An 8994-nucleotide genomic window follows, 5' to 3' on the forward strand; every position below is an offset into this window, starting at 1 on the left:
GAACTGCAGTGAAACCGAACAAAGTGCAGGGGTGATGGAACCAGAACTGCCTTCAGCATGCAACAAGCCAACACCGCACACCATCTCTCCTACCCTGAAAGACTGTGATGGCAGACGGAGCCCAAAGTCATGGACTAAATGAACTCAATGGACATTTTAGAGGGATGGTCCATAGACAAAGGGAATAGTATCTGTGTGTATATATCAAATCCTGAAGCCCAAATGTCGCCAGGTGTTTGTGCCTGAACAGCTCACTCGTGGCCTCCATCTCCGTTATTGCCATGGGAGCTGAGACAAGGAGCTCACATGCAGGTGCCCGTGTTGTGCTCACCCTGAAGCGAGGCAGGAGGAATCCCCCCTCCTGTGGGTTTGTGCTCTGCGTGGGAGGGAGCTGAGAGCCCTTGCAGCCCCAGGACTCCAGGCCCAGGATGAGATGCCTCAATTGGCTCAGCTGAATCCCTGCCCTCAGCAGGAGGGATAAAGGAGACTGCTCCCTGTCCCTGTCTGTGTGTCCTGTCTGATGCAGAGACAAGGAAAAGTGAGTACAGGACATAAATCTAACTCTGGTGAGAGAAATGCCACTGATGGAAAGAAGTCTCTCCCCAGCTGTGGGAGGGAGCATCAGTGATGGCTTCAGGCTGTGTCACAGCACGTTCCCCTGCAGCCCCAGGGACAACACAAGGGAGCCCAGAGGGGCAGAGCAAGTGCTGCCTTGGGCTGGTCCTGTGCTGCTTGAGCTGGGCCGGGCTCCTGGGATGCAGGCAGTTCCTGGCAAGCAGGCAGTGCTGCAGAGAGACAGCTCTGCCCAGGAGCAGCTCCTGTGCCAAGCGCAGCAGGGCTGAGGGCAGTGCCTGCAGGCAGGGAGGGGAGAGGAGGGAGGCAGGGAGAGGTTAAAGGCAGTATGAGGTTGGAGGGTGCTGAGAGCTCACTGCGGGGGAGATCTTCACAGCCCTTGACATGGTAAATCTCTGGCTGTAGGAAAATGCAGGTGCAGTTCCTGGAAGTGTCCCCTAAAGCTGGCACATGCCACAGATGACAGGATCTGTAAGTGCTACTCTCAGTTCCTTCTATTGGAGAGAAGGAAGGCATACACTGCTGCACTGTCTGAGGGACAAGGCATGATGGCTGCCTTCTCCAAGGGATGGCTGCAGGGGTGTGAAGGTGGTTGTGCAGCCAGGGGTGCCCAGGGCTGTCCTTGCGAGCAGGGTCCCTGCACCCCAGGGTGCTGTGTGCCGGGGCAGGGACTCTGCCGCCTGCCAGGATCGGCTCTCAGCCTGCCCAAGCAGCTCCCCACAGTTCTGTGGTGAGAAGCCATGGGTGGAAGGAGGGACCCCCAGCAAGACAGGGTCCTTCTGCTGGTGAGACAATGCTACGTGGGTCAGGGCTGCTCAGAGCTTCTGCCTCACCTCCAGAATATTTCCAACAGGAGGTTTCAAGGGGAAGGTCATGTCCAGGATTACTATAAAGAGAAGGAACCTCCCTGTGTTTTCAAGTTCCTCCTCTTGCGGAACAGCAGGCAAGAAATGATAAAGGAGTTCTTAATTTTGACAAGACACTGGCAATGCTGAACTGGAATTTTGAGTGATCAACAGGTCTTCCAGGAGCCTCCTAATGTATTTTCAGCCACTCCTCTGCATATGGACACAAGCAGCATCGCCTTTGCTGGACACATCAGGATTAGTCTGACCTGTCCTTCTTTCTACCTGCAAACTGGACCATGCGCCCAGCCAGTGCCCTGCACACAGGCAGGTTTCTGGAGGGCTGAGGTGAGTGCACAGAGGTTGGAATGGGGTCTGTGAGTGCTGGCAGGGAAAGACATGCCACAGGGAAACACCTCTCAGGACAAAAGTCTCCAGGCAGCAGGGATATCATCAGGGAATGAGGGCTCCAGGCACAGAGCTCAAGGAAGGTCTGCTAGAAAAAGAAAAGGGTGTCTGTGTGTGACAGGGGGAGTGTCTGTGGGAAACGGCTTTCATTTTGCTCAGAGAAGTCTCCCCTAACTTGTCACTGTCTTTTTCTCTAATGACAGTCGCCATGCCCAGAGGCAGCAGATGTCCAACAGCAGCTCCATCACTGACTTCCTCCTCCTGGCATTCACAGACACGTGGGAGCTGCAGCTCCTGCACTTCTGGCTCTTCCTGGGCATCTACCTGGCTGCCCTCCTGGGCAATGGCCTCACCATCACTGCCATAGCCTGTGACCACCGTCTCCACACCCCCATGTACTTCTTCCTCCTCAACCTCTCCCTCCTTGACCTGGGATCCGTCTCCACCACTGTCCCTAAAGCCATGGCCAATTCCCTGTGGGACTCCAGGGCCATCTCCTACTTGGGATGTGCTGGCCAACTCTTTCTGTCTGTCTTTTTCATTTCAGCAGAGTATTATCTTCTCACTGTCATTGCCTACAACCGCTACGTTGCCATCTGCAAACTCCTGCATTACGGGACCCTCTTGGACAGCAGGGCTTGTGTCCACATGGCAGCAGCTGCCTGGGGCAGTGGGATTCTCTATGCTGTATTGCACACTGCTAATACATTTTTACTACCCCTTTGCCAAGGCAATGCTGTGGGACAGTTCTTCTGTGAAATCCCACAGATTCTCAAGCTCTCCTGCTTAGATACCTACCTCAGGGAAGTTGGACTTCTTGTGGCTAGTGGTTTTCTTTTTTTGGGATGTTTTGTTTCATTGTGCTGTCCTATGTGCAGATCTTCAGGGCCGTGCTGAGGATCCCCTCTGAGCAGGGACGCCACAAAGCCTTCTCCACGTGCCTCCCTCACCTGGCCATGGTCTCCCTGTTTTTGATCACGGCCATGTTTGCCTACCTGAAGCCACCCTCCATCTCCTCCCCATTCCTGGACATGGCGGTGGCAGTTCTGCCTCCAGCAGTAAACCCCCTCATCTACAGCATGAGGAACCAGGAGCTCAAGGATGCAGTGGGGAAACTGATAACTGGGTGTTTTTCTGAAGAAAGAAACTTCTTCTGCAGAGCAGTTATAATGTAACTCATTACAGGCCCAGCCTGTCCCCTCTAAATGGGGGACCTTTTTGGTGGGATGGGTAGCTGCACATCAAAAGGGAAATCACCCAGCCCACATTTGACATAATCAAGTAGATTCGCTCGCCTGCTTAGCTGCAATGGCAGCAGAAGCTGAAGAAGAAAAGTGGGAGCATCTGTTAGAGTAGTTACACGTGAAGCATGGTCATTCAGGCATTAAAGACCTTGTCAAAGAAGCTGGTGGCAGGGCTGGCAGGAGCGGTGCAACACGATCATTTCTGCTTGTAGTCACTGCCATACCTGGCTCGGAAGACATCCCTTGCAACCCTCTCTCCATTTACGGAATGGAAAGGGCCTCTGGGAAACCTGGCAAGTGGACTACATCAGTCCATTTTGGAACTCTGACGGGAAACAATATGTACTAGTAGGGGTTGAAGTGGAGTCAGGACTAACTGAAGCAGAAGCAGTATGATGGGCAACAGGGGACAACATGGTGAAAGGGTTGAAGCTATGGTTTAGTTACCTACCAAAACCCCAGTCAATCCAATCAGATAACAGAAGCCACTTTACTGCCGGGCTGGTTCAGGAGTGGGCACGGGATGAAGGGATCCAATGGAGTTTTCGCACTCCATACTACCCCCAGGCAAATGGCATTTCTGAACATACCAATGGGCTCCTAAAGCAAACCCTGAAACCTCATGAACCTGGGTAGCCACTGATGCACACGGGAGAGATCACCAAATTCATACCCAGTGGATTGTCCCATCCTTTTAATTGTTCTTCTTTATGTAGATGTTTCACAGGTTGCCAGAAACCCACCATGGGACTTATGATGCCTGTTTCTGAGTGGGTCATTGTTTGCATTGGTTGCCTGATCCTACTAGGCCTGGTTTTGTATTGGGGAAAGGTGAATGGGAAAATCTGTTTCTTCTCCACCATAGCTGGGGTAAAGGGATTGACCTTACTCTTTTTGTGATTGTGTGGGGGGAATTGGTATGCCCATTTTGAGTTCACAGAAAGTGTGACAACATTATGGGTGGTAAAGTTTGCCTTATTTTGCTTCAAAAATGCTAGATGAAGCACTCAAAAATCAAAACGTATCAAATCCAAACCCCACATGGGAAGACATTAGAGGGACCGTGTATCAAATCCTGAACAACTCTACATGGGAAAAACCTATGGAATGCGTCTTGTTGTGAAATTTTGAACACCAGCATACCACAAAGTCTGATGACAAAGACCTACAAGAAAACCAATAGTGGAAGATACATTCCCTGTAATAACATATCCTGTTGGGGAACACCTGTAGGGGGAAAATATTTTGAGTCTTTTAAATATTGTTCTAGCATTGAGCTGTGGGTTCTTGTTGTTGATGATAGGCCTTGCAATTGTGAAATGTATGATCTCACGACTTTTATCTTCTCTATCCTCCCTCTCAACTCTCCGTTATTCACATAATCACCTCCCTGGACAAAGATGATACAGACAATGTTTGAGCCATGGGGAAGTGTCAGAGGCTCAAAGAGCTAAAGTCTCAAACATTGTGGTGAGGCAAGTTAAGGTGTGCAAAGAGACAAGTTAAGGGCTCCATAGTTGATCACTTGCATAGCTGAGAAGCTGGTTGGCACGAAGCTGGGAGGTGTGTCAGAGGATTCACAGTTCCGCCTTCTGATGGCCAAAGGTCATGCAGAGTTCATTTGAGGAAGGGGCTCACAACCACCCAAAAGAGCCCCAAAATACCCCTTGCAACCATCCCCCCCAACAGTGGAGCCTGCGCAGAAGATGGAGAACATTCTGGAACAAGCCTCAAAAGAGACTAGAGGCCTATAAAACACATAATGACAGTGGCGGAGTGCAGGAGAGCTGATTTCAGTTAGCTGAGGATGAGCTTGGCCTGTCCTGGAGGACACAGGGGCTGTGAGTCCCTCCTGGATCTTCAGGGACAACGTCCTCAAGGCACACAAAGAAGGCAGTCAGATGCAGGGCCTGGCAAGAGGTCAGCATGGATGAAGAGAGACCCCCGCAACTTAGGAGGTGACCCTGCAGAAGGAAGGTCCGGGAGGCTGGAGGGGGAAGAGGCTGCCCAGGAGGCAGATGGACCCCTGGCCTGTGGGTGCAGGGATGGAGCCAGCAAAGGCCAAGCTCAGCGGTGGCTGGAAATGGCCGTGCATGGGGAGGGCACCCAGAGGGGCTTCTCTGAGTGTGTTGTGAGCACAAGGCAGGCAGCTGAGGGAACCCTGCTCCCCATGCCCCGTGGGGCAGGGGACGGAGCGACAAAGCCACTAGAAATACAGTAATTCCTCAGAGCAAAGATTGTCCCTTGAGGGTGCTGCTAGGAAATGTATTTCGCTGAGTGACTGGACCCACCTATTAATTTTTTATACATTTACCTATAAGTAAATGTAGGTTTTCCCATACAGTCACACAGAAAGACAGCACAGACTTGATGAGAAGAGGTCACATTTGGCCATCCAAAAAGGGAGCATTTCACTGAAGCTTTGTACCCTGCTTTCCTCCATCAGGCAAGAACGATCAACACCTCTAAGCGTGACTCACTCTGTGCCAAGAGTTAGAGGTGGCATGGACAGTGCAGGGCTGGGAGGTTCTTCGGGGCCCTGGGCTCTGTGCAAGAAACAAAAATTAAATTTCTTAATGCTGTCAGCCTCAGGAGGATGGAAATTTGAAGAACTTTTTTTAAAAATGAAGCAACAAAGAAATAGAATGAAAGATACAGAGGGAAGGAAATGTCCTATTACCACTTCAAGCTTCAAACATTGTTGATGTTGTTATCCTCCATGCTTTGTTTTGTCTTGTTTTAATATACTGATCTCTGGGGGATTTGGGGTACTGCCTTTGTTTGCAAAAGCGAGTGATGGTACAATTGGGGTGGGAGGCAGTCACAGGGACACGGGCGCGTGGTGCCGCTGTAGGTGCCCCGGGACCCTCTGCCCAGGCTCCAGCTGCAGCTTGTGAGGGGCTCTCGTCTCCAGCAGGTCCTGTGTGACAGCTGCCGGTCCCAGGCGTAGGCTGCAGAGACACTGGCTCCTCTCCACATAGCCCTGCATGCTTGCGCTCAGACAGTGGAGCGCTGCCTGAAAACCTCAGGAATTTTTACACAACTTTAAGAGTATGAGCATGACCCCATCAGCTGAAACAATTGAATGCTTTTAATAAAATGTCAGTGTTTTCCCCTGAGATCAAAATGAGCAGTTTTCAGGATACACATGAAGAGCAAGAGGAGAACCTTGACCTTCCTCTATAGTTGCATTGTCAGTCCTCTCTCTACTCAGCTGTGCATTTCATCTCCCTCATCTTTCACGTATTTCCACCTGTCCGAACTAAATTGACCATATCTGAAGTCCCCTTGCCAGCAGCCTATCTGCACACAAACACTTGAAATTGCTCTCTGGAGTTCCCTTCCCCTTACTTTTTGATCATTCAGACACCTCTCAACTATCCCATAGCTGCTTTGAGCTTGAGGGAGTTAAAAGCTTGCCTATCTTTCAGTAGTCTGTCTCATTCTGTCTTTAGCCAACTATTTAGTTCTCTTTATTTTACCATTTCCTTTCTGTCTCAAGCATTTTGGGCATGATTATGCCTTGTGGAAGGTGAACCTCATTGGTGGCAGCTTGTACTTGGCATACAGTTGAGGAGTGTGTTTTATTTCAATGGTGAAGCTTAGCAGTCTTATTTTGCTTCTTCAAAAATAAGAGAAATCCCCCTTTGCCTTTGTGCAGCCAGGTCTCGAAGGAAAGCAGGTGGGAGCTGGCACAAAGGAGCTGTACCATCCAGTTGCAGAGTGCAGAGGAGAAGTCTGATGTAAGGACAAGGGATGCAAGTGCCAGGTGGCCATTGAAGAGCCATGATGGGCTTGGGGAGATGAGGAGCAAGGGTGTCCATGCTGTGTCAGAGCTCAAGGGACAGCTTCTCCTACCAGTCCAGACCTCCTTGGGGGAGACCCTGGGTCAATAGCACTCTGAGAAGGCTGCTATCCTCTCTTCTCTAAACTGAATGTCCTGGTTTCAGCTGGGATAGAGTTAATTTTCTTCCTAGTAGCAGGCATAGTGCTGTGTTTTGGATTTAGTAGGAGAAGAATGTTGATAACACGCTGATGTTTTTAGTTGTTGCTGAGTACTGCTTATGCTAGTCAAGGACTTTTCAGCTTCCCATGCTCTGCCAGGGGCACAAGAAACTGGGAGGGGGCATAGCAGAATAGTTGACCCAAACTGACCAAAGGGTTATTCCATACCATATGACATCGTGCTCAGCATAGAAACTGGGGGGGGGGTTGGCTAGGGAGCAGCAATCGCTGCTCGGGAACTGTCTGGGTATCGGTCGGTGGGTGGTGAGCAATTGCATTGGGCATCACTTGCTTTGTATATTATTATTATTATTATCGCTATTATTATATTGTTATTATTATCATTACTGTTTTACTTTATTTCAATTATTAAACTGTTCTTATCTCAACCCAGGAGTGTTTCTCACTCTTACTCCTCCGATTCTCTCCCCCATCCCATCGGGGTAGGGGGAGTGAGCGAGAGGCTGCATGGTGCTTAGTTGCTGGCTGGGGATAAACCACGACATTAACCCTGGGCCCATCAGACCTGTGGTGGTTTACCCTTCGGGCCCATAACATCTAGGGCCCACCACCCTAAGGGTTGTTAACCCTGGGGACCTATCACCCTGGGTGCCCGTCACTTTTAGCTTTGAGGGACCTTGGGGCTGTGGTGCCCACTAAGGTGATCATAACTAGCAACATGCAAAGAAGTCCGTCACCATCCCGGGGGGCACTCAAAGAGGTGTGGCAGGAGAGTCATGTGCTCCTTCCTCTCCACTCAGCACTGATGAGCCCACCCTTTGAACACTGGGTCCAAGTGCTGGCCTCCCAGTACAAGAGAGATGGAGTGACTGTGGGAGTCCAGTAAAGGGCCCCTGAGATGCTCCATGGCTGGGAGCCTCTTGGAGGGGCTGTGTAAGCCAGAACTGTTCAGCATGGTGGAGAAGATTTGGCTGTAGAGGGTCCCACCCAGGTCAGATCTCAGCAGTGGCAGTGACACCCCAACACTGAGCTCCTGGTTCTGGGTAGATCTCTCAGTTTTGGCACTTCAGCAAGATCTTCTAATTCCCAGCCTTGGCACCCTCAGATGCCCACCTAGTCCCCGAGCAATGGCAGCCCCAGCCAACCTCCACCTCCATGCCCAGTTTTATTGCTGAGCATGACATCATATGGTATGGAATATCCCTTTGGTCAGCTAGGGTCAGCTGTCTCAGCTGTGTCCCCTGCCAGCTTCTTGTGAACCCCCAACCTACTCACTGGCGGGGACAGCATGAGGAGCAGAAAAGGCCTTAATGCGGTGTAAGCACTTCTCAGCAATAACTAAACCATCAGTGTGTTATCAACACTGTTTTCAGAACAAATCCGAAACATTGCCCCCTACAAACTACTAAGAAGAAATTTAACTCTATCCCAGCCAAAACCAGTACAGGTGGTTAACCCTGGTTTCCCATCATCCCTTAGGCCCATCACCCTTGGGGTAGTTAAACCTGGGGGCTCATCAACCATGGGTTCATAAACCCCAGCATCCAATCTCCACAGGAGCCCATCACCACTGGGGAGATTAACGGTGTTGGGCCATCATGCCTTTGGCCCATCACCCTCAGGGTGGTTAACCCTAGGACCCATCAGCTTTGGGGTGTTTAACTGTGGGGGTCCATCACGCCTTAGGCCCAGTCACCCTTTGGGTGTTTAACTGCAAGGGCCCATCAGCTTCAGAGCCCCTCAGCTTTGGGGTGTTTAAACTCAGGTGCCCATCACTCCTTGGGCCCATCAGCCTCGAGGTACCTAACCCTGGGTTCCCATCACACTTGGGGTGGATGATCCTGGGAGCCCATCACCCTGGGGACCCACCACCCTTGGGGTGATTAAAGCCCATCAACTATTAGGCCCAACACCACCGAGGTGATTAACCCTGGGGGCCCATCACCACAGATGCCCAT

General features: G+C 50.9%; 1 pseudogene; it reads left to right on the forward strand.

Moving 5' to 3' along the window:
• Nucleotides 1-2051: 2051 nt before the first annotated feature.
• Nucleotides 2052-3001, forward strand: LOC104038587 (olfactory receptor 14C36-like; annotated as a pseudogene).
• Nucleotides 3002-8994: the final 5993 nt, after the last annotated feature.

Source organism: Pelecanus crispus, chromosome 25 (assembly GCF_030463565.1).
Source record: "Pelecanus crispus isolate bPelCri1 chromosome 25, bPelCri1.pri, whole genome shotgun sequence".
Taxonomy (NCBI): Eukaryota; Metazoa; Chordata; class Aves; order Pelecaniformes; family Pelecanidae; genus Pelecanus; species Pelecanus crispus.